The sequence below is a fragment of the Podarcis filfolensis genome (assembly GCF_964270895.1).
Source record: "Podarcis filfolensis genome assembly, chromosome: 5".
In the NCBI taxonomy this organism is placed as follows: Eukaryota; Metazoa; Chordata; class Lepidosauria; order Squamata; family Lacertidae; genus Podarcis; species Podarcis filfolensis.
In genome coordinates, this window is record NC_139608.1 from 11,665,082 (window position 1) to 11,686,957 (window position 21,876).

General features: G+C 46.2%; 1 protein-coding gene across 4 annotated transcripts in view; it reads left to right on the top strand.

Annotated features, from left to right (window-relative positions):
- TBL1XR1 (TBL1X/Y related 1) overlaps nucleotides 1–21,876 on the top strand; it is a 176,887-nt gene that overhangs the window by 73,677 nt on the left and 81,334 nt on the right. For all 4 annotated transcript variants that reach the window (XM_083613366.1, XM_083613369.1, XM_083613368.1 and 1 more), the window contains exon 2: nucleotides 8,135–8,199. The gene's annotated coding sequence lies outside the window, so the exon portion shown is untranslated. The remainder of the gene's footprint in view (nucleotides 1–8,134; nucleotides 8,200–21,876) is intronic.

A 21,876-nucleotide genomic window follows, 5' to 3' on the forward strand; every position in this document is an offset into this window, starting at 1 on the left:
GACCCTCTCTGCAATCATAATCTGAGGCCCTTCTTTGTGTGCCTCCTCCGTAAGAGGGCCTTTTCTGCAGCGGCTCCCTGTTTGTGGAATGCTCTTCCCGGAGAGGGTTGCCTGGTGTCTTCATTAGGTATCATTAGGCTCCAGGCGAAAACATTTCTCTATAACCAGGCCTTTGGTTATGTCCATTCTGTGGCCTTTAAAATGTGTTTGTGGGAAGTGGGGTTATTTTGTTTGATGTGTTTTCTGTTCTCATTTTTTATTCTTACGTTATGAGCTGCCCTGTGATCTCTGGATGAAGGGTGGTCTACAAATTTTAATAATAACAAGTTGGAAAAAATACGAATCTGAGACGGCATCTAATCAGCTCCAGCCTACATTTGACACACTGCAAGTGTGAAAATTTGAAGACTTTCTTCCAACCTCTTCCAATTAAGTGTGGAGCAGGAAGGAGGAGATGCAATATTTCAAAGCTGGCAATTATGTCTATCCCTGTCCACTCACGTGTAGATCTTAGTGATGTGCTGAACCTTTCCCCTGTCTTTTTCAATGATAAAGGAGAGGGGTTGTTGTTGTTTAGTCATTTAGTTGTGTCCGACTCTTCGTGACCCCATGGACCACAGCACGCCAGGCACTCCTGTCTTCCACTACCTCCCGCAGTTTGGTCAAACTCATGCTGGTAGCTTCGAGAACACTATCCAACCATCTCGTCCTCTGTCGTCCCCTTCTCCTTGTGCCCTCAATCTTTCCCAACATCAGGGTCTTTTCCAGGGAGTCTTCTCTTCTCGTGAGGTGGCCAAAATATTGGAGCCTCAGCTTCACGATCTGTCCTTCCAGTGAGCACTCAGGGCTGATTTCCTTAAGAATGGATAGGTTTGATCTTCTTGCAGTCCATGGGACTCTCAAGAGTCTCCTCCAGCACCATAATTCAAAAGCATCAATTCTTTGGCGATCAGCCTTCTTGATGGTCCAGCTCTCACTTCCATACATCACTACTGGGAAAACCATAGCTTTTACTATACAGATCTTTGTTGGCAAGGTGATGTCTCTACTTATTAAGATGCTGTCTAGGTTTGTCATTGCTGTTCTCCCAAGAAGCAGGCATCTTTTAATTTCGTGGCTGCTTTCACCATCAAGGAGAGGGGTAGCAGGAGCAAATGTAAGTTGCCTGCAAAAAAGGCAGGGGGAAGAGAAATTGTCAGAATTCCTGCTGAGGGAGCAAGGCTGTTGCAACTTGCTAAATGTATAAGGTGGCAGAGTGGTCTTTTCTGCATTTTTTGAAAAAAAACTCCTTCTGCCCACATGCACTGGAGGGCAGGCTCTTCTCAGAAAGGAAACATGCTGGTGGCAAGCAGCAATTCACTAGAATGCAAGGACCCTGTATGCACCTCCTGAAGATACCAACACAATGTGTATATGCCAACTGTAGACTTGCTATTTTGTGGAGCAAATTGTGCCTGTTGCCAGCTTGACGTTCCTCACCTACCCAGATGTTTGTGGTGTCAACATGTTGCAGGGTGAGCGTTTGGCATGCTGAAAATAAGAGCAGATGTACCGTTCGATTTAGGGAGTAAAGGGATTAAAAAATTTCATTGCAAAAAAAAAAAAATCATTGCAAAAAAACCAGGGGGTAGGAAGAAACATGCTTTCCTCATGGGGTTCTTTGTGTTAAAAAGGTCATTTGTCAGCTGCTGATGTTGCTTGCATCTGATTCTTCTTTACTTCTTGGGCTAGATTTTGCTGCTGGACTTGTTAGCGTTCCTTTATTGCTTAAATCTGTTGCTTTACTGCGTTTATTTTTCAACATCTGGACACAACTCTTGACACTTCCCCTTTTTGCCGAATAGCAGGACATAAACCTTTTATATTAAAACACAGTACCAAAAGAAACGGTTTGTTCTCTATTTCCGAAACTTAAGTGACTGATTAAAAAGTGCTTGGAAATAATGTACAAGCAGTAAACGAAACTGCAAGAACCACATACAGTGCTACCTCGGGTTACATACGCTTCAGGTTACATACACTTCAGGTTACAGACTCCGCTAACCCAGAAATAGTACCTCGGGTTAAGAACTTTGCTTCAGGATGAGAACAGAAATCGTGCTCCGGCGGCGCAGGGGCAGCGGGAGGCCCCATTAGCTAAAGTGGTGCTTCAGGTTAAGAACAGTTTCAGGTTAAGAACGGACCTCCGGAATGAATTAAGTACTTAACCTGAGGTACCACTGTAATGAGAAGCTGCCTTAGGCCCGGTCAAGACTATGAGCTCGTCTAGGTCACTATTGTCTTTTTAGGATGGATGTAGCTCTCCACGTTCTGTGGCATCACCTCTGTCCAGACTTTTGAAACTGGAGGTGCCAAGGATTGAACTCTAGGCCCCCCACAACATAAAACACAAGTACAATCACTTTGCTGTCGTCCTTCCCCGAAGGTGGTGGCAACCATAGCAGATTTAAACAGACCATGTCGTTCCACCCTTAAAAGAAAAGTTATCTATTTGTAAGATTTCTTACCCTCTTAGGTGGGTTGTAGGAATACAGTGTTAGATTTTAGAGTCTTTTAAAAGTGGGAGGGGACGGTTGGTATGATTTTTTTTTAAAAAAAATGTTTTTATTATGTATAATGCTATGTAAACTATGTTTTTAACGTCGCGCACCACCCTGCAATCTTTGGATAAAAGGTGGTGTAGAAATTGAACGAAAATAATAAAGTCGCGGTTAAAAACTTGAGCTTATTGTTTTTGGCGAAGGAGGTGTCTCGCCATTGGACAAGGTAGATGTTCATCCATGATGTTGGAAATTTATGGAATATTTTGTGGTGAGCTACTGGATGCAGTAATTGGTGCCCCCCCTACAATTAAGGTAGTCTTTTTTAAAAAAAATTTAAAGCATGATTCATTAATATGCAGCGGATTACAAATAGTTGCATTTTTAGTTTTCAAGTTCCGATTGCCTCGGGGAAATCACAGACATTAATTTGCAGTCGTAAAGATTAAACAGGTAAAGTCAGCGAGTAATGCTAATGTGTAGCGTGATTTCTTATTGCCTGCCTGCCTTTTGTGTACTGCTTTCGCTGTTCTCGGAAGATTCAGCACCGATGGTTGCATTCTGTAATAAACCAGCGTCAAACGTTAGAATTGGATGGGGGAGGAAGACAGTAACAAAAGGAGGGGCTAAGACAGGGGTCAGCAAGCTTTTTCAGTGGGAGGCCGGTCCACTGTCCCTCAGACCTTGTGGTGGGTCAGACTATATTTTGAAAAATAAATAAATAAATAAATAAATAAATTCCTACGCCCCACAAATAACCCAGAGAGGCATTTTAAATAAAAAGACACATTCTACTCATGTAAAAACACGCTGATTCCTGAACCATCTGCAGGCCGGATTGAGAAGACGATTGGGCTGGATCTGGCCCCTGGGCCTTAGTTTGCCTACCCATGGGCTAAGATATAAAGAAAGCACAGTCCAAACGGCAGCAATCAGAGTTCCAGATTTCTGGGTAGAACCGTTTGAGTCAAAGGGTTTGACTCTCCAGCGTTGAGCTACAGGAAACGGATGGGGTGGGGGTCCAAAGGATCTAGTCCAGCAACAGCAGATTAAGGTTGCAATGCTAACTCTTATTTACCCAGGAGCAAACCATGTTGGATTCAATGGACTGACTTCTGAGTAAGGCACAGTGAGGTTTTCAGCCCAAGGGAGTGATCTTAGGCATGCGAAGCCAGCATAAGTTCCGCTGTCTTAAGTTAAGGCAAGTGGGACGCGGGTGGCACTGTGGTCTAAACCACTGAGTCTAGGGCTTGCCAGTCGGAAAGTTGGCGGTTCGAATCCCCGCAACAGGGTGAGCTCCCGTTGCTGGGTCCCAGCTCCTGCCAACCTAGCAGTTTGAGAGCACGTCAAAGTGCAAGTAGATAAATCGGTACCACTCCAGCGGGAAGGTAAACGCCGTTTCCATGCATTGCTCTGGTATCACCAGAGTCGGCTTAGTCATGCTAGCCACATGATCTGGAAAAACTGTGTGCGGACAAACATCGGCTCCCTCGGCCAGTAAAGTGAGATGAGCGCCGCAACCCCAGAGTCGCTCACGACTGGACTTAACTGTCAAGGGTCCCTTTACCTTTACCTTTTTTAAGTTAAGCCAGCGTAAAGTGTGCCAGATCCAAACTCCGTTCAGGACTGGGGTAATTGCTGGCCAAGCCAGCTTAACCCTGGCAAAAGGGAAAGCCATTTCCTTGGTGGGTCTTTCAGTGCAGGCTTTCTACTGCCACCCCCCCCCACCCCTTACTTAACCCACGATTGCAGGGCAGAACGATCTGTTGATGGCAAGAAATGTAGGGTGTCGAAGGCCACCTGCAGTAGGTGATTACAGTTTGTTCACAAGGAGGTCACCTTCCCATCCCCACCCCATCCCTATTTGCAAAAGTGTGAATGTTCCGCTTCATGCCAGGGTCATGCTCTTGAGGAATTTTGCTTTGAGCTTGGAGAAAGTCCTGGGAAGGTTGGCTTCCGCAACAGCGTGAGCCTGCAGAGCAAGGACGAGGGACCTTGTGGCGCTACAGATGTTGATGCTGGCGGTGGCTGTATTTATATATGCTGCCCTTTCTCTCGCGGAGCACAAGGCAGTGCACATAATTCATGTACTGCGTTGACACATAATGCAAGAATGACAATTAAATGCCGTCCGTTATAACAGCTAAGCTAACAGCCAAAAACCAGCACTGACTCCCTAGGCTAGTAAGGCCCTTTAGTCTACAGCAGGGTTTTGTGGGAATTGTAGTCCCAAAATAGCTGGAGACCCAAGTTTGGGAAACACTGGTCTACATGATGCACAGAAATTCTGGGGGAATAGGCATGTCTTTAATTGCCACCTAGCTGGGGGGAAAAACCACCTATTGTTGGGTTTTTACATCCAAAACGACTGATAGGGGTGATGGGAGTTGTAGTTCCGCAACCCCTGTCCCTGCTCTACAGTGTCCCCTCCCAGTCCTTGGGGATGCCTTTTGATTCTAGGAATTGTTTGTATATATCCACCCTGCTACCCCCTCCCTCCTGCCATTCTTTTTTCTTTTCTTTCCAGTTGTAGGGAGGGCTAGAGATCTTCATGCTCGCGGTTCCAAACATCTGGCTTACATTTATGCTGGTTTTGAATGTAGGTCAGTCTTCATGTGTCGCAAAGCCTTGAATGCACAGCAAGAAAAATTAGAGGGAGCCTCTTGGCTTGCCTCCTTGGCCTGTTCTATGGGGGGGAAGCAGTCGCTTGGGATTGGAAGCAGGGAGCTTTGCTTTTGTCTGCTCTCGGCACACCTGCGTCGCTGCTGGTCATGGGTGGGCGTGAACAACCTGTATCTTCCTCCATCCCCATGATGGCTTTCATAAATGCTTCATTGCAACTTAACATTGCTGCTTGGGGCCAGGTTCCCAAGGCCTCGTTCAGGGTGCGTAGCAGCCTGAAGGACATAAGAACATTGGGAGACCCCTGGAAAGTGTGCACATTTTATGTGGCAGTGGTGTGACCATTCAGCTGTTGCTGGACTCCCACCTCCCAGGAGCTCCATCCAGAGGGCCAGTGATTCACCCATTCCTACTCTCTGGTTTCCCTAGGCCCCAATCCTGCCTTGTTACCTCCCCACCCACTTCTGATTTTGTGCTGTGTGACATCGGCTGATGGGAGTCACTGGGGTGATGTGTAGCCTTTACATATGTTTTAGGCCATCCACTGGAATTAATGGGCACATTCATTATTTTCAGTGGGTCTACTATGAATATGGGGATGCGGGTGGCGCTGTGGGTTAAACCACAGAGCCTAGGACTTGCCGATCAGAAGGTTGGCGGTTCGAATCTCCGCGACGGGGTGAGCTCCCGTTGCTCGGTCCCTGCTCCTGCTAACCTAGCAGTTCGAAAGCATGCCAGTGCAAGTAGGTAAATAGGTACTGCTCTGGCAGGAAGGTAAACAGCGTTTCCGTGTGCTGCTCTGGTTTGCCAGAAGCGGCTTAGTCATGCTGGCCACATGACCCGGAAGCTGTACGCCATCTCCCTCGACCAGTAAAGCGAGATGAGCGCCGCAACCCCAGAGTCGGTCATGACTGGACCTAATGGTCCGGGGTCCCTTTACCTTTACTTTACTATGAATATGGCTAATGTTGGATAATTCACAGGGTTTGGGTCTCTTTGTTGTCCCCTTTCCACTCAAACAGAGAAAACATGTAAAATAGAAAATAGCTTATTTTGCAAAATGAGGGGGAAATAAGCCCATTTGCCTTGATTGGCTTAACTAATTTAACTGTTTGGGGAAGTTTTTAATGTTTGATGTGCTTATCGTGTTTTTAATATTTTATTGGGAGCCTTGCAGAGTGGCTGGGGAAACCCAGCCAGATGGGTGGGGTATAAAATTAATAATAATAACAACAACAACAATGTTTTAAGCAATGTCACATGGATGCCTAATTTACTCCTTTTCCGACGCTTCTGCCATCGCTAACCTTGCACGCTGCGTACTTTTTCTCCTAACTGATACCCAAATGAAAAACATGGAAGCCCCGCACATCCGGGCCCTCGCCACACTGTCCCTGATACACAGACAACGCTTTAGACCGTTGCACAATCGTATATTTGTGCTAAAGAGCTTATTCAGTTGAACACGCTTGGAAATTCTCCTCCAAAAAAGCAATAACAACAGCAACACATCTGGCTGGGTTTCCCCAACCACCGTCTTCAAAATTAAAACCACCCTCATTAAAATACATTTTAATGTATTTTTTTATCTTTGTTGGAAGCTGCCCAGAGTGGCTGGGGAAGCCCAGACAGATGGGCGGGGTATAAATAAATAAATAAATAAATAAATAAATAAATAAATATTATTATTATTTGTGCTGATCATGAGGAGGTGTGAAGAGCTGTCCTTATGCCTGCTAGACATTGGGGTAGGACTTGCATACCAGTTCCATGCCTCCATTCCTGGTTTTACAGCAGGAGTGTCGTGCCCAGGCAAATGCTGGAACAAGACTAGTATCTCAAGGAAAATCCCTTAAGGTGACGGCTGGACCCTGGCATCGTTGTGTGTGAGTGTGTGGGGGGGGTCAGTGGCACCTGTGGTGGGCCGTCTGAGAAGGATCGCTTTCTTTGTTATCAAGCACATGTTTACTGAGCCATCACCCTCTATATTAAATAGTCCTTGCATTCAGTGCCTGCCCGCGTATTAAGTGTGTCAGTGGAAGCCGTGTTCTGAATATCCCCACAGCCCCCTACTCTTAAGAAGTTAGGTAGGAACCTCTTCTCTCACGTTGTCTCAATCCTGGAGCACATCGCCCAACAGTCTCCTGCTTCTAAAATATCTTCCGGACGCCTGCTGAAAGCTGACCTATTCTCTCGAGATTTTGGCGGGATGGAATTGTGCAACTGTCTGCTAACTTTGATACTGATAGCATTGTGGGTTTCCTGCTTTGTTTCATTTCGCCTTTGCTGCATTTTATATTGGTACGTTAAGCCACCTTGGAAACTCTTGGTGTGAAGACGTAGCTGCAACAAATGCATGCACATGGTAGGGTGGCAGCCTCGCTTGCGGGAAGTTGTTTTTGGGTAGGTTTTACCCGTCCACGTTGTTCCTCTTAGTTGTGGTCCCCAGGCACTTGCAGCAACTGCATCAAGCAACAGGGTTGCTGTTACTAAAAGGGGCATTAGATCTTGCATTTGGAGGTGCATTGTGGGGTTTGCGGGTTCTAATTTAGGGACCCGGTGTGGTGGGTGCCCTGTGCAAAGCAGCACAAGCCAAGCAAGGCTTTCCAGGACTGGGGGAGGCGGTGTCACTTAGTTGTGTCACTGCTAAATATCCCCCCCACTTTGTTTTCCTTCCCCCGCCCCATCCCCCAGTGCAGCAGTGTGTGGGCCAAGTATTGCCACCTTGCTGCTTTTTAGCCCCATCTCTCATCTTGCAATGCATCTATTCTCAATGTGTTAACTATATTAACTAACTTTTGCCTCCTTGGAAACATGACAACAGCTTGCCCTCTCTACAAATCCAGTGGTGAGAAATTCCAGGCTTTTCCCCTTTAGAAAATCTCCTGAGCAATCCACTGTCATATTATGATGTGTTAACATCCCTTTTGGTTTTTAAATAGTAAACCTTCCCTCCCCCTTTTCTTTTCCAGTACCATCTTCCTGTGACGGGAGGCTCCTAACAGGACACCTTCCACCCATCAATGCACTGCCAATGGTAAGTTCAGGGAAACCCCCGTTGCAAAAGCTTATTGTGTTGTGATGTGGCCTTTACACAAAACCTTCTGCCTGCAGGAGAAGAGGCAAGCAGACGGGCTCCTAGGCTCAGGAATTCTTTTTTCTATAAAAGCATCCTATTATTTTTGCATACGTCGAGGCCTGTTTCTCTATCTGACACTAACTGTGTCCGTTTTGACAGCGGCATTTGATGATACCTGTGCAATTGGTAGCACAAAATTCTTCCCTGGCTAAGCTGGAGCATCACTCCTTCTCATAGTGAACTCAGGTGACAACAGAAACATGGTCTTTGAGAAATGGGAGAGGAAGGTATTGGCATACTCTGGGGATTTCCTCCCTAATAATAATAATAATATCCCCAAAACTTGAGGATGTGTGTATGGCAGGGACATCTTAGCCACAGAATGCTGTTGGTTGGCCAAGAAAACTGGAGGAAGTGAAGAAATGGGGGGAAGAGTGGGAGAAGAAGAATGGAATGAGCATTGTCCCAGTATAACAGTTTCCATACCTTCGCCAGTGTGATAAACTCATAAATGACTTCCTAGGTGGGTCTTCCTATTGCCCGTTAGCGCTGAAATGGGCAGAGTTGACTTTCCCTGTCTTGAGTCTAGAGATTCTGGGATCTGTGTTTTTGTGCCAACTTTGTATTTACATGAGTTGGCATGAGAACTCATCAATGATTCGCCGCGTGTGAATATTGGAATCCACCAGGGGGTTTCGAACTGGGTTTTTTAATCATATTTCATAGGATTTTGCTTACATGAGCAAAAAAAGCACAAAACACATACACAAAGAAAATTACAGAATTGGGGTGTGGGAGAAGGCCAATGTTGGCAAACTGATGGTACTTCCAAGCATATGGGAGACCTGATGTTTTTAATCTTTTGGATGAGAGTCCCATCAGTTCTGCAGCTTCTGGAGGGACAAGTTTTGGCCTCTCGCGTTTCCCTATTTAATTACTATGAAATGCACTTCTGATTCAGGGAATTACACAGAATTCAAAGTCCTGTCCTATGTACCTAGGCCAGGCTTCCTCAACCTCAGCCCTCCAGATGTTTTTGGCCTACAACTCCCATGATCCCTAGCTAGCAGGACCAGTGGTCAGGGATGATGGGCATTATAGTCTCAAAACATCTGGAGGGCCGAGGATGAGGAAGCCTGACCTAGGCTCTTGGATGCAAGTCCCATTCAACTCCCATTGCTTAATTTCAGGCGCCTGTGCCGAAAAACCTAAATGATGAAAAGGTCATCATCGTCATCTGCCCCCCACTTAAGTGTAGCATAAGTCCCGTGCAGATATTCAAACTGTACTCAAGGAGGCCGACCAAGGTTGCCTTGACCCACCATGCCCATTTCTGCCCCACGCACCATTTGTACATTAGCCTTAACATTTGCCCTGCAGCTGCCATGTCTTGACCCCAGCATGGATGGACCTCGTCCGTGTGATCTGTGTTTCCCCTAATGGAGTGTTGGGTGTAGACCCCATTGCACACATAAATTGTGGGATGGCAAGGATGGTGAGTACGTGTGCCCTGGGGAGGTTGGATTCATATGACCCTGAACCACATGTGCAGTTCTGAACAGCTGCTTAGAGTTCTGCTTTCCATAACACACAGCTACTGTTCAGAAGAGACCTCTGATTTGGGTTCCCCATTGCAGCAAGGCTAATAGTGTGGGTGGCTGAAAAATTCTCATTCTAAGCAGTGTGTGGGTTTGGACACAAGACTGAGAACTTTCCAGTCCTTCCTTGTAGCATTCTTCTGCTCTTTTTTTATTTTTTTAATTGTTTGATTTCTCGCCTGTTGCTTTCTCCAGCAGAATACAACCCCTTCCCTATATTACTTCATGCTTGCGTACTGTGACTTAGCCAAGATTGAAATACTGTTCTGCATTATTGCCTCTCTTAAAAAACATGACTCATTGCATATTAAACTACTCCCAACACTTCATTAATTTTTAAAATACCAGGAAGAGGCTGTTTGAAGTCTTACTGCGTTTTCTCCTAATTTTCCCCCTACAGGTTGTGCCAGAAAATAAGTATTTGTAGAGTCCTGTGGGCCTGTTACTCGGTGTAGTGATAACTGATTCATAATTACTGCTTGGAGCAGGAGGAGAGAGAGGCCTTTTCCAAGGGTGATGTTGCATCAGTAGAAAGTCCCACTTATTCAGGACACCCAACTTTTGATTACTCCCCCCATGCATCACAGGCTCTTCTTTTCCTCCCCCACCCCTCTTCCAAAGCTACCCCAGAGGACTGTGTAGTACTCCTTAGGGCTGCAATAGGCAATGGGTGTCAGCAAAAAAATGGGTGCACGGGCAGAAGTTGGGAGAGTGCAAGCAATGCTCAACTCATGGATTGCATCCAATGGTAGCTTTGCACTTTGGGAAAGCCACCATTAGATTCAGCCCCCTGCGCTGGGCTTTGCATGCAGGCTTTACACTCCAACAACCAAGAAGCACATCTGACAATCCAGTTGCAGTATGCAGGCATCCAGCCAAGGGTCATATAATCCAACCCCATGCAATTCTTTTGTCCAATGTGGGGCTCAAACCCACAACCCTGAGATGTCATTCTCTACTGATTGAGCTGTCCCAGCTTGTCAAGTTCTTCTACATATACCACTGTTCGGTAGCAACCGTTCAGCAAGGGGCCAGTAAGTGGAGAAACCCTATGGAGGTGATGTTCCTTCTCCTGATATTTTATTAGTATCAAAGTGGCACCTTCTGTAATGGAATGAGAAAGACAATGGCATTGTTTTAAAATGGAAGAGAAGGGAAACTGTGTACTCTGAAGTGTGATCTTTTGCATAACTTTTCATTGAAAGCAACAACCAACACAGAAATGGGGGTGGGAATGCAATAACAACAGTTCCTCTCTCAATTCCCCAGGAGTTAATCTAATCTCTCTCCCACTGCCAATTTTTAAAAGGAAGATTTTTATAAGGTTGTATAGCAACTTTGCTCTGCATTACCTGTTGCGGTGAAGATTTTTCACCCGCAGGAGATAAATACCAATTAAAACACTGCAAACCTGAGTACCAGAATAAAAGTAGATGTCAGACTTCAGACTGACTTGAAGTTTTTTCTCTCTCTCACTTGTCTGAGAAGTCATGGAGAAATGTTTCAAGAAACAAAGTTCCTATGGTGAGAATGAGCTCGGAGAACATTATCCACCATACACACGTAGGGTGGGTTCTTTTTTAAGTTACGTGCTTCAAAAAATAATGGTGGTTGTTTCAGTCTTTCGGTAGAAAGAGCCTGGCTGTGGGGAAAAAAATATAGTGCAAAGGGGTTGTGTGTATTTTGCCATTTGCCCTGCATTAGCATGGAATTCGGTGCTGGATGAAAAAGTCACGGTTGTGAGAATGTCCACTTCTACCTTATTTATTTATTTAAAATGGAAGTTTATTTCCGTTGTGGCTACAAAAGACAGGCTTGCGGAAGGGCTGTGGCCATCTGAAACACCAGGAGGTCACCAGGTTGTTTCAAGCTCCAATACCGTGAGCATCACCGCAATCCCCAGGTAGCTCAGTTGGTCGAGCAAGAGACCCTTAATCTCAGGGTCGTGGGTTTGAGCCCCACCTTGGGCAAAAAGATTCCTTCATTGCAGGGGGGTTGGACCAGGTGACATCATGGTCCCTTCCAACTCTACGGATCTATGAATTGGTTTTGTGCTTTTGTGGCTTTTCCCATTTCTTGAAAGGAGGAGGTTTGCAAACAGCATTCCTTTTTTTAAGTGCTGCTTGGTTTTTACTGTTCTGCTTCTTTATTGTCCTCCCTTGCTTCAAGGTTGAGGGTTTTTTGTGGGTAGAATTGGGGTGGCTGCTCCTTTATGATTCCACGTATCCTTCCTTATGGAGCATAAACTCCAGCTTAAGCTCCTGTTTACCGAGCCAGTGCCAGAAACGGGGGCCGGGGGCATTGTAAAACCTCCTCTGGCTCCTAAAGAGCCCAGCATTGGCCTCTTGTCTTTAAGTACCCACTTCCCTTCCCCGGATTGGCCCATCAGAAATCTATCATTGCTTTTAGTGGTCCGTTTTTGCTGCTTCCATCGCTATCGACGCAGAGCCCAGAGGGGTCCATTCCTCTGCTCAGTCTCACCGCAGATATTAGGCAAGTGTTGGCAATACCGAGCCTGTTTTGGGGGGTGCGGAAAGTGGGAAGAGCACTATAGACGTTAACTGTTAAATGGGGACTAATAAGGAGGCATGCAGGAAAGTTCTTCGTTCTTGTGGTGTTTTTATTTTTGCAAGACAGGCAAACGCGCCTGTCAGAGCTGCCCGAGGTCCCAGCTCACAAAGGACCAACACCACTTCGTTGTTAAATACGAAAGTCTTTATTGAAGTTCAGTTTCACTTCCAGAGCCGCAGCGTGCAGCTCTACGTCTCAACCTTTAGACCGCTGATGCTCCGTCTGAGTCTCCTCCCCCCAGACACCAGTTTAAGACTCTGGCCTTACTCCACCTCTTCCTCTGTTCTTTCCGCCTCTGGTTCCGCCTGTCCGTTGGGGTCTCGCCCTTTCTAGACTCTTCTGACGCTGAATCCCCTGAGCCTTCCCCCTCCCTCTGGCGGGCTTTAGGAGCTGGTTCCCAATCCGGGTCTCCTGCTGTCCCCCGCGCCTGTACATTTGAACTTGGCGCGCGCGCCCAGCCGGCAACTTTCCTCCTGACCGTTTCACTGCTGCTGTCACTGCTTCCCCCTTCGGGGAGGCTAGCTGCAACTGACCTCCCCTCCGTTCCCCCACTCTCCGATGGAGGCGTGGTCAGCCCTGACTCACCTTCTCTCCCCGCTGGAGGAGACGCTGGCCCTGACACATGTGACTCTTCCCCCCCACTACGCTCTGGTGGGGAAACTGGTCCTGATCCCCCGCTGCTGCTTCGGGGTTCCCCGCTGGCTCCTTGTTTCTGGTGCGTCCCCCCTGGGACCCCCCTTGCCCTGACCATCGGCGCCCCCTTCTGGGAATCTTCTGATTCGCTGGAGAAGCTCATGGAATCTCTCGGGTCACTGCCATACTCCCCTATGCTGCCCTCGGATTCTTCCCCTTCGCTCTCCATTTCCTCTCTCCCCTGTGCTCCTGCTCCTGAGCCCCTGACAGCGCCTATGGTTGTATTTTGTATATAGTGTTGCGTCAACAGAAGACCGCCTTCCTAACCTTTTCATGCCGTTCGGCTGCTTGCTTAATGGCTGACTGTAGTAATAATGGTAGCAATATTTGTCAGCCCCTTTTATCCCACGACTCCCTTGAGCTTAGGGCAGTGTACATGGTGTTCGCACTGTGGGTTTTTGTCTGTGCAACACTTCTTGAGACGTAGGTTAGGCTGCGAGTGGCCATTGCTGCAGTAGGCAGCTTCATGGCTGAGTGAGGGTTTGACTCAGGAGCTCCCTAGTTCCAGGTGGGACACTGTAACCACTAGGCCATGCTGGATTCCTCCAACCTACCAGGGTGGTGGTGGCAGAGAGAACAGCAGCACAAATACAGTGGTACCTCGGTTTTCGAACATAATCTGTTCTGGAAGACCGTCCGGCTTCCGAAACGTTCGGAAACCGAGGCGCAAAGGGCGGTCTACAGTTTTGATGGAGAAAATTAAAAAAAACTCACCAGAAGCCGTTCGACTTCCGAGGCACGTTTGAAAACGGAAGCATTTACTGCCGGGTTTTTGGTGTTCAAAAACCAAAACGTTCGGCTTCCGAGACACTTGAAAACCGAGGTACCACTGCATTTCCAGTATAAGAGAGAATCGAGTTATGTCGTGAATAGCAATACGTGCGTATGCTGTGTAAAAAATATTGCAATGGGGAAAAAATGAGGTTCTCCCGCGATTTCTGCTGCCCCTTTGCTGTGCAGTATAAAATAACAGTTGTAACAATATGTTAAAGGTAAGTGACTTATCAGTTTTAGACCCCCTAAGCAGTAGCGGTTGGCAGGATGTTACCCCGTTCACCTCTGCATATTTCCATCCTGGTTTCAGATGCTGTGATGTATTGCGATGTTTAGCCGGCGATACATCGCGATGCTGGAAACCAGACATTGCTCAGCGACTGACAGCCACAGCTTCCTGTTAATTTCTCTAAGCGCCTTTTAAAGCCATCCGAGTTGGTGGCTGTCGTTAATGCCTTGTAGCAGATTTGTAGCTTAACTATCCCCTATGTGAATAAACACTTCGTTTTGCCCCTCCCCAAACTTCAAACGTTCACCTTGATGGCACGAGACCCTCACCCTCACCCCCACCCAGTTCTAGTATTATGAGAGAAAGAGCAGTGGATGCCGTTCTAAAGGACTCTCACAGGTTGCGGACCTGATTCCCATGCTAACCCCCCCCCCCAAACTTTAAAAAGCTGCCCCTCTCCGAAAGGAAGGATGCAAATGTCCTCTCTGTTGACACCTGCTTTGCACAGCAGCTGAGCCCTCCTCTTGAGTTCCTAGGCTGAATAAAGGCCTGCCACCAATATGTACTGCAGAGGGGCTCCTTTTCGCCTCCTCACATCTTGCAAAAATCTGTCATGGATGCAATATTCCGGCGCAGCGGTGTGTTTGCGGTTTGCTATTCCCCCATGAGCAGATGGGGAATCCCCATAAAATCCCCCAACATTTCTCGGTTTGCAGTTTTAGTATTTTAAAGACCACTAAAGCTTTGTACGTACAAGCTGCTGAGAAGAAAAAGAAAGAAAAGATGATGACCCAATGATAGCAATGCTGGATCAAATGGAAGAATGACAGTCCAGTATTCTGCCGACCAGATGCCGCTGTTTAGACAGAAAACCTTCTGGCTGGTTTTGGCAGTCATGTGCATAAAGCATTGTGTGATATTTAGAGGCATGGTTTCTACCCCAAAACAGCAGCCTTGCATCTCCTATGCCTCTTCCTTTCCCTTCCAACAGTCTCAGTTGGTAGAGCATGAGACTCTTATTCTCAGGGCTGTGAGTTTGAGCCCCTTGGTAGGTATAAGATTCCTGCACTGCCGGGGGTTGAACCAGATGATCCTTGTGGCCCCTAACAACTCTACAATTCTGTGATTCTGTGCGAAAATGTGGTGTCGTTGGCTTGTGAGTTTTTCCCACCCTCGTTCCACTTTATTGGCTGAAGCACAGCGGCGATGCGACATTGCATGTTGAGTTTGCACCACTAGGTGCTACCCGGGTCAGAAGAGGAGCTGTTGTGAGTCTGCTGTACTTTAGCAGTTGCTACAAGCCTCATAGCAGCCTTGCCCCCTGTTTACCAATGCCACTGGCAAAATTATGTTTCCTTTGCAGTTTTGAAATACAGCTAAGGAAACCAAGCTAAGGTGATTAAGAAATTCCTCCCTCGCTTACGAGTTCTGAATTTCCAGGCCTTAATACTGAAGATGGTTTGGACATAATGCTAAATGATAGTTGAGCATCACAAGAAGGGCGCCTGAGCAAGCCTTGAGCTGGAATCCTCACCCCACAGTCTCCTCCAAGGCCATGAGAATTAATTCCACACAATTAAGTGCCCCTGAACCCACACAGACTGTGGTTAGTCTTAGCTACGGTTTACTGAAACGAGTCAGCTTCCAACAGTTTATGAAGCTGAGTTGTTTCACTAAACCATGGTTAAGATGAGTCATGGTTTTAGGATTCCTGCAAGAGGGAATGGCTGTGACGGAAAACAGGAACGAGTGGTTCCAAACTCTTCTTGCATCCACACTAGAGAAAGGGAGGGGCAGGTTGGATTAGATGACCCTTAGGAGCCCTTCCAACTCTCCAACTCTTTGATTCTATGCGGTAAATGGACTGATTGACTGGCTCCGTTATAACAGCAGCTTCATTCCTTTGTGCATAAAATTCAAGCATGAAGCTGGTTAATGTAGGTGGCAGAATCATGTGAAAAACAGCAATAGATATTTTGTAATGGAAAGGTCTGGAGCATAAAGGCAATGAGTCATGTGCACCGAAGAATGACTGCGAGAGTGAGGTCGGCGCGCATAGCAATTCAGAGCACGCATATGTGGTTATTGCTGCTCTGAACATAATAGTGTTGAATGGTAAAGTTCAGGAGGGGTAGGCGAAACCGATCAATTCCGTAGGCAGTGGGGCTAGAACATTGGGATCCCACTCACTGGAGCAACTTTATTACGTTTGCCTACAGCAGAAGCTACACGGTGCATAATACGCAGCCTCAAGAATCCTGGTGCAGGATTCTTATTCAGTTATTATTATTTATTCCAGCGTTTGGGCTCCTGTTCGTAAGATGTCAGTTCGCATTGCCCATTTGACAGAGATTGTAGACTGGATTCACTCTCTCTCTCTCTCTCTCGCAATTCTTAGGTTAGGGTACACAAAAACGTAGTCTGGAATATAAAATTAATATTTCATAGAGTACAGTATCAGCTTTCATTTAAAGAAAAAGGGTTTTGAGGTTTCAACCATGGTGTGGCTAAAAGTTCACAAAATGCATAGAGAGCATCATTTAGATTGTGATTGCTTGAAGCTCATCCCTAGAGAAGCAGCCAATGAAATGCAACAGAACTGAGCCATAACTTCTATTTATGCAACTGTATACTGTACAAGAAATGTCATCGAATGGCTGCAGACCGAGATCAATAACATGGGACCGTAGCTCCATAATAGGCAAAGGAGCAAGCTGAAAACACAAGCTGAAAATACGCATTTGGAAGAGAATGTGGAGCTTGCAAAATAACTTCCACGGTTCCTCGTTTGGCTTGATCTTTTTCAAATGTTAAAGATAGAAAAAATTCTTGAGGCTCAAGCAATTAAATGCTTGAGTGCAATTTCCTGAAAAATCATCGAAATGATTCCAGATGACTTTGGGCATCACTTTTAACTTGTTCGTTGCTCTTTGGGGTAACGTGTGGGAGTCATGCCTGTTCCATTCTCCAGAGCCGGACGGATTTCATGAATCATACCTCCACTGTTTTTTGATCAGCCTGGATCAGTTGGCTAGAGAGTGGTGCTGATAATGCCAAGGTTGCGAGTTCGATCCCTGCATGGGACAGCTGCATATTTCTGCATTGTAGGGGGTTGGACTAGATGATCCTTGGGATCCCTTCCAACTCTACAATTCTGTGATTGATGATAGGGCTTTAACTTCCTGTGTTGCCCCTTGCATCTCCCCAAAACCAGCAAGACCAGATTGTATGACGTGAGATAGAAAGCTTCACAGACTAAATCTTTTCCGCAAAGTGAGGTAAACATATTCAAATTTGCACACCTTATTTGCACAATTTATACAGGTGGTAGAGTTTGGTGCGCCTTAGTGCAAAGTTGGCATTAGTGAGGTGTACACATAACCCCGGCTATAAACTGGAATCGCCATTGGCTGCAGGGCTCCTGGTCACATTTCAAAAGTCTTCCAAGATTGGTGAGCCCAAAGGGCAAATGGGAGATGTTGGGTATCACCCGCCATTCAGAGGGTGTAAGAGGCGGACAGCTGAAGAACCTGCTGCTGACGCCCGATGGCTGCCTCAATCGGGATTCCAGGAGGAAGGGGAATCTGAAGTGCTATAGTGCTTAGTGGCATGCATTTGTAATAAACACTCTGAAATAGACTTTGCTCTGATGTGTTGATTGGATGAAAACAATGGCAAACATGCTGGTGCATCCAGTATGACAGGCAGATATCCTACCTTGCAATCCTTTTCCATCCATCCATTCATCCATCCATCGAATTGTAGAGTTTGAAGGGACCATGAGAATCTTCTAGTCCAGCCCCTCTGCAATGCAGATATCCTTTGCCCAATGTGGGGTTTGAACCCATCACCCAGAGATTAACAGTCTCATTCTCTGTACCAGGGGTAGGCAACCTAAGGCCCGGGGGGCCGGATCCAGCCCAATTGCCTTCTAAATCCGGTCCTCGGATTGTCCGGAAATCAGTGTGTTTTTACATGAGTAGAATGTGTCCTTTTATTTAAAATGCATCTCTGGGTTATATGTGGGGCATAGGAATTATTTCATCCCCCCCCCAAAAAAAATATAGTCCGGCCCCCCACATGCTCTGAGGGACAGTGGACCGGCCCATGGCTGAAGAAGGTTGCTGACTCCTACTCTATACTATATTTTTAAAAATATATATGGAGAGAGCAAGCATGCACAATATACAGAGATCTTTAAGAATACGGTTGCAAACTATGGGTAGGCTCCATCCGCAATGTGTTTTTTGACCCATATATTTTCCGAAATATTTGTAGGGGAAAGTTGCAACTTCCTAACGTGTTCCTTCTCACAAACACTCTCTTCTCTCAGAAATGAGATGTGGCCAACCTTCTGTGGAAATGCAGAATGTCCCTCCCTTTCTGTCTCCCTCCCCCTTTTGGGGTGTGCGTGCGAAGCAGCCGCACGTTTGACTGGTTGTGAACCACCGGGCTTTTTGAGTACTCATTAAAATAATAACAATAATACGGCAATGAAAGAAACAGCAAATAAAAACTGCCCGTGCAGTTTCCTTTCATGGCAAACAACAAGGGACACATTCAGGAGTATCAGGTACATAACAGACAAATTAAAGAAGAAAATAGATGGCCAAAAGGTTAAAAGGGAATGAAAACACAAGCTTTAATAGTCACAAGATCAAATGAGGCATTAGTTAATTTTCCTCCCTTTTTTGGTGCAGTTCATCAAAAGTTCAAGCAATTCAGCTGAGCGATTGAACTGGAGCAGAGTGCTGTGCCAAAACCCCCTGATTACTGATAGCATAAACAGAGAAATAACAAACTGAACCTAACGCTCGATGTCATCTCTCACATAAGAAATTGCTTCTGAGAATGTTGGAATTCTACCCGAGTTGCGAGCGGCGACCCGCACCGCGTGCGAATGCTCACAATGGCCGTGGCCGCAAGCAACAGCTGAGAAATTATTTCTTGCTAATGAGCAATCAAGCCGGATTTAAGACTCAAATGGCTGAGGTAGGGTGTGTTGGGGGCAGCAGCAATTCACAGTTGTGGGAGGGACGGGAAAGGAAAGAGCTTGTTCACTGGAGGTGTAGCTGAAAGTGATGGGTCATCAAAACGGGAGAATAACTACTTCTGGCATATGCAGAGTTCAGAGACAGGGAAAAGGTATGGGTTGTGTTTAAAGTGGGGGAACACAGTGTCCTGCCTACGGGCTTTTAAAAAATATATGGTCAGGCTATCTAAATAAAATTGATTCCCCATTGAACTAGCTCCTTACCATATAGGTTTTCAGTATTTATATGCACATAGTTTTGTTGTTGTTGTTTTTGAAGCGTGAATTATAGTCAAATTGTCACCATCTACTATTTCTCCAAAGAAGGAGGTTCAGGCATGCAGTTTGGTCATTTAAATTTGTTATCTGTGAGTTTGCCTTGCAATCTGAACCACTCGGAGGGCACTATGCATGTTGGGACATGCATCTCATCCTTCTTGAATGAAGGACTGGAAGGCGTGTCTGCATTAGCTGCCGTGCCGTTGTTATGAAAAGTGGAGAGGAGAAGAGTGTGGAAGGACCAAAAAGTGGTTCAGGACAGGGAACAAGAAGGTGGCCCTGGAATCCCCAAAGACGCTCCCTGCTTGTGTAAACAAGAGTTGAGTCAACAACGTCGAGACCATATAACACCGGTCCTGAAAGACCTACATTGGCTCCCAGTACATTTCCCAGCACAATTCAAAGTGTTGGTGCTGACCTTTAAAGCCCTAAACAGCCTCGGCCCAGTATACCAGAAGGAGCACCTCCATCCCCATCGTTCTGCCTGGACACTGAGGTCCAGCTCCGAGGTCTTTCTGGCAGTTCCCTCACTACGAGAAGCAAAGCTACAGGGAACCAGGCAGAGGGCCTTCTCGGTAGTGGCGCCCGCCCTGTGGAACACCCTCCCATCAGATGTCAAAGAGATAAACAACCACCTGACATTTAGAAGACATCTGAAGGCAGCCCTATTTAGGGAAGTTTTTAATATGTAGCATTTTAATGTATTTTTAATCTTTGTTGGAAGCTGCCCAGAGTGGCTGGGGAGACCCAGCCAAATGGGCGGGGTACAAATAAATTGTTGTTGTTATTGTTGTTGTTGTTGTTAACCTCTGAAAACTAGGGCCGTCAACCACTTGATACATATTTTAGTTTATTAATCACCTGCCTTTCAGCTTCTTATTTAATCACATTGCAATACATTTGCACGGTACAAAGTCTCTGGATTAGTGCCTCTTTAAACACTGAAGGAAGTCTGCAATAACTTATAATGTATGAACAAAGGCTGCCATGCATCGTTAGAGAGAAAAGCCATCATCCGTCATTTCCTTTTCCAAAAACAGCCTACAAATTTTAAAAAGGCAAGCTGCCCTTAATATGAAATCCCTCCAATTTAACATGAAAGTGAGGCGACTGAGTAACCCTCCTAAGGGGAAATGTCCCAACATTTGGGGGGTGGATTTTTAGATTAGAGAAAGAGCGAGTAAGGAGGGACGTGGTGTAGGTGTATTAGATTGTGCGGGGGGTAGAGAGAGCGGACAGAGATGCGTTTTCTCCTTTCCTCATAATACTAGAAGCCTCCACGGCTATCCAGCGAAGCTGTGTTTTAGAAGATTCAGGACCGTCAGAAGGAAGGTTTAGTTGAGATTCCTGCATTGCTGCGCGGTGGACAAGACAGCCCTCGCAATCCCTTCCAGCTGTACAGTTCTGTGATTCATGCAGCCTGCAGTTGAACTGTGGAGTTTGCTGTCACAAGACGCAATGGCAGCCACCAGCTTGGACGGCTTTGAAAGAGGATGGGACAGATTCATGGAAGACAAAGCTGTCAATGGCCACTAGCCATGATGGTTAGGTTACACCTCCACTCTTGGAGGAAAAATGGCTCTATATTCCCATTTTGCTGGGAATCATGAGTGGGGACAGTGGTGCTGCGGTCAGGTCTTGCTTGGGGGTGTTGTACAAGTTATCTGGCTAGCCACTATGAGCAGCATGCTGGTCTTGAGCCTTTGGTCTTGCGTGGTACAACTTGCAAGGGGGTGAACGCGTGTGCCAGTCAGACCCCTGTTACCATTCTGATCACCCCCACCCTGATTCAGGGAGGCTCCCTGCATATTTTCAAACACCGATCTTCCCCTCCACGCATGCCACGCCCCCTCCCGTGTTAACATTAATCGAAAACTTTGAGAACGCGTCCAACAAAATTGTCTGGCAAAGAGGGATTCAGGGCAGAGGGAGAAGAGTGGGGAAAGGCTGTTGCCTCTATGTCCCCCGTTACAAACTTCCCCAAAGGGTCTGTTTGTCCACTGTGGGAAAATGCATGCGGAACTAGGTGAATATTTGACTCGTCTTCAATGCCCCAACTGGAAGCTTATAATAAAATTTGCCTGTAGTGTTTGTTTCCTGCTCTCTCTCCAACAAATATATAAAGTCATTCATTTTGTTATCTTAGCAACAAAGATATAGTTATATTGCACTGATACATAGGGGATATTTTCATTTAAAAAGAGCTTCATTTGTCTATATTTATTATGTATAACCAATTTAATTTAACCACAGAGTTATGTGCTGGAAATGGGGCTCTTGTCTTATTACCAGTCAACTTTTCTCTGCTTCTTTTTCATCTGCAGTTGACATTTTGCTAGTAGGAGGCTAATTGCTAATCTAAAAGGAAATAAACCATAGATCATGCACTGGTAACAAATTGGTATTTAAGCATATGTTAGGCACTCGGCTCTTCTGCTCATTTGAGGGGCGTTCTGATT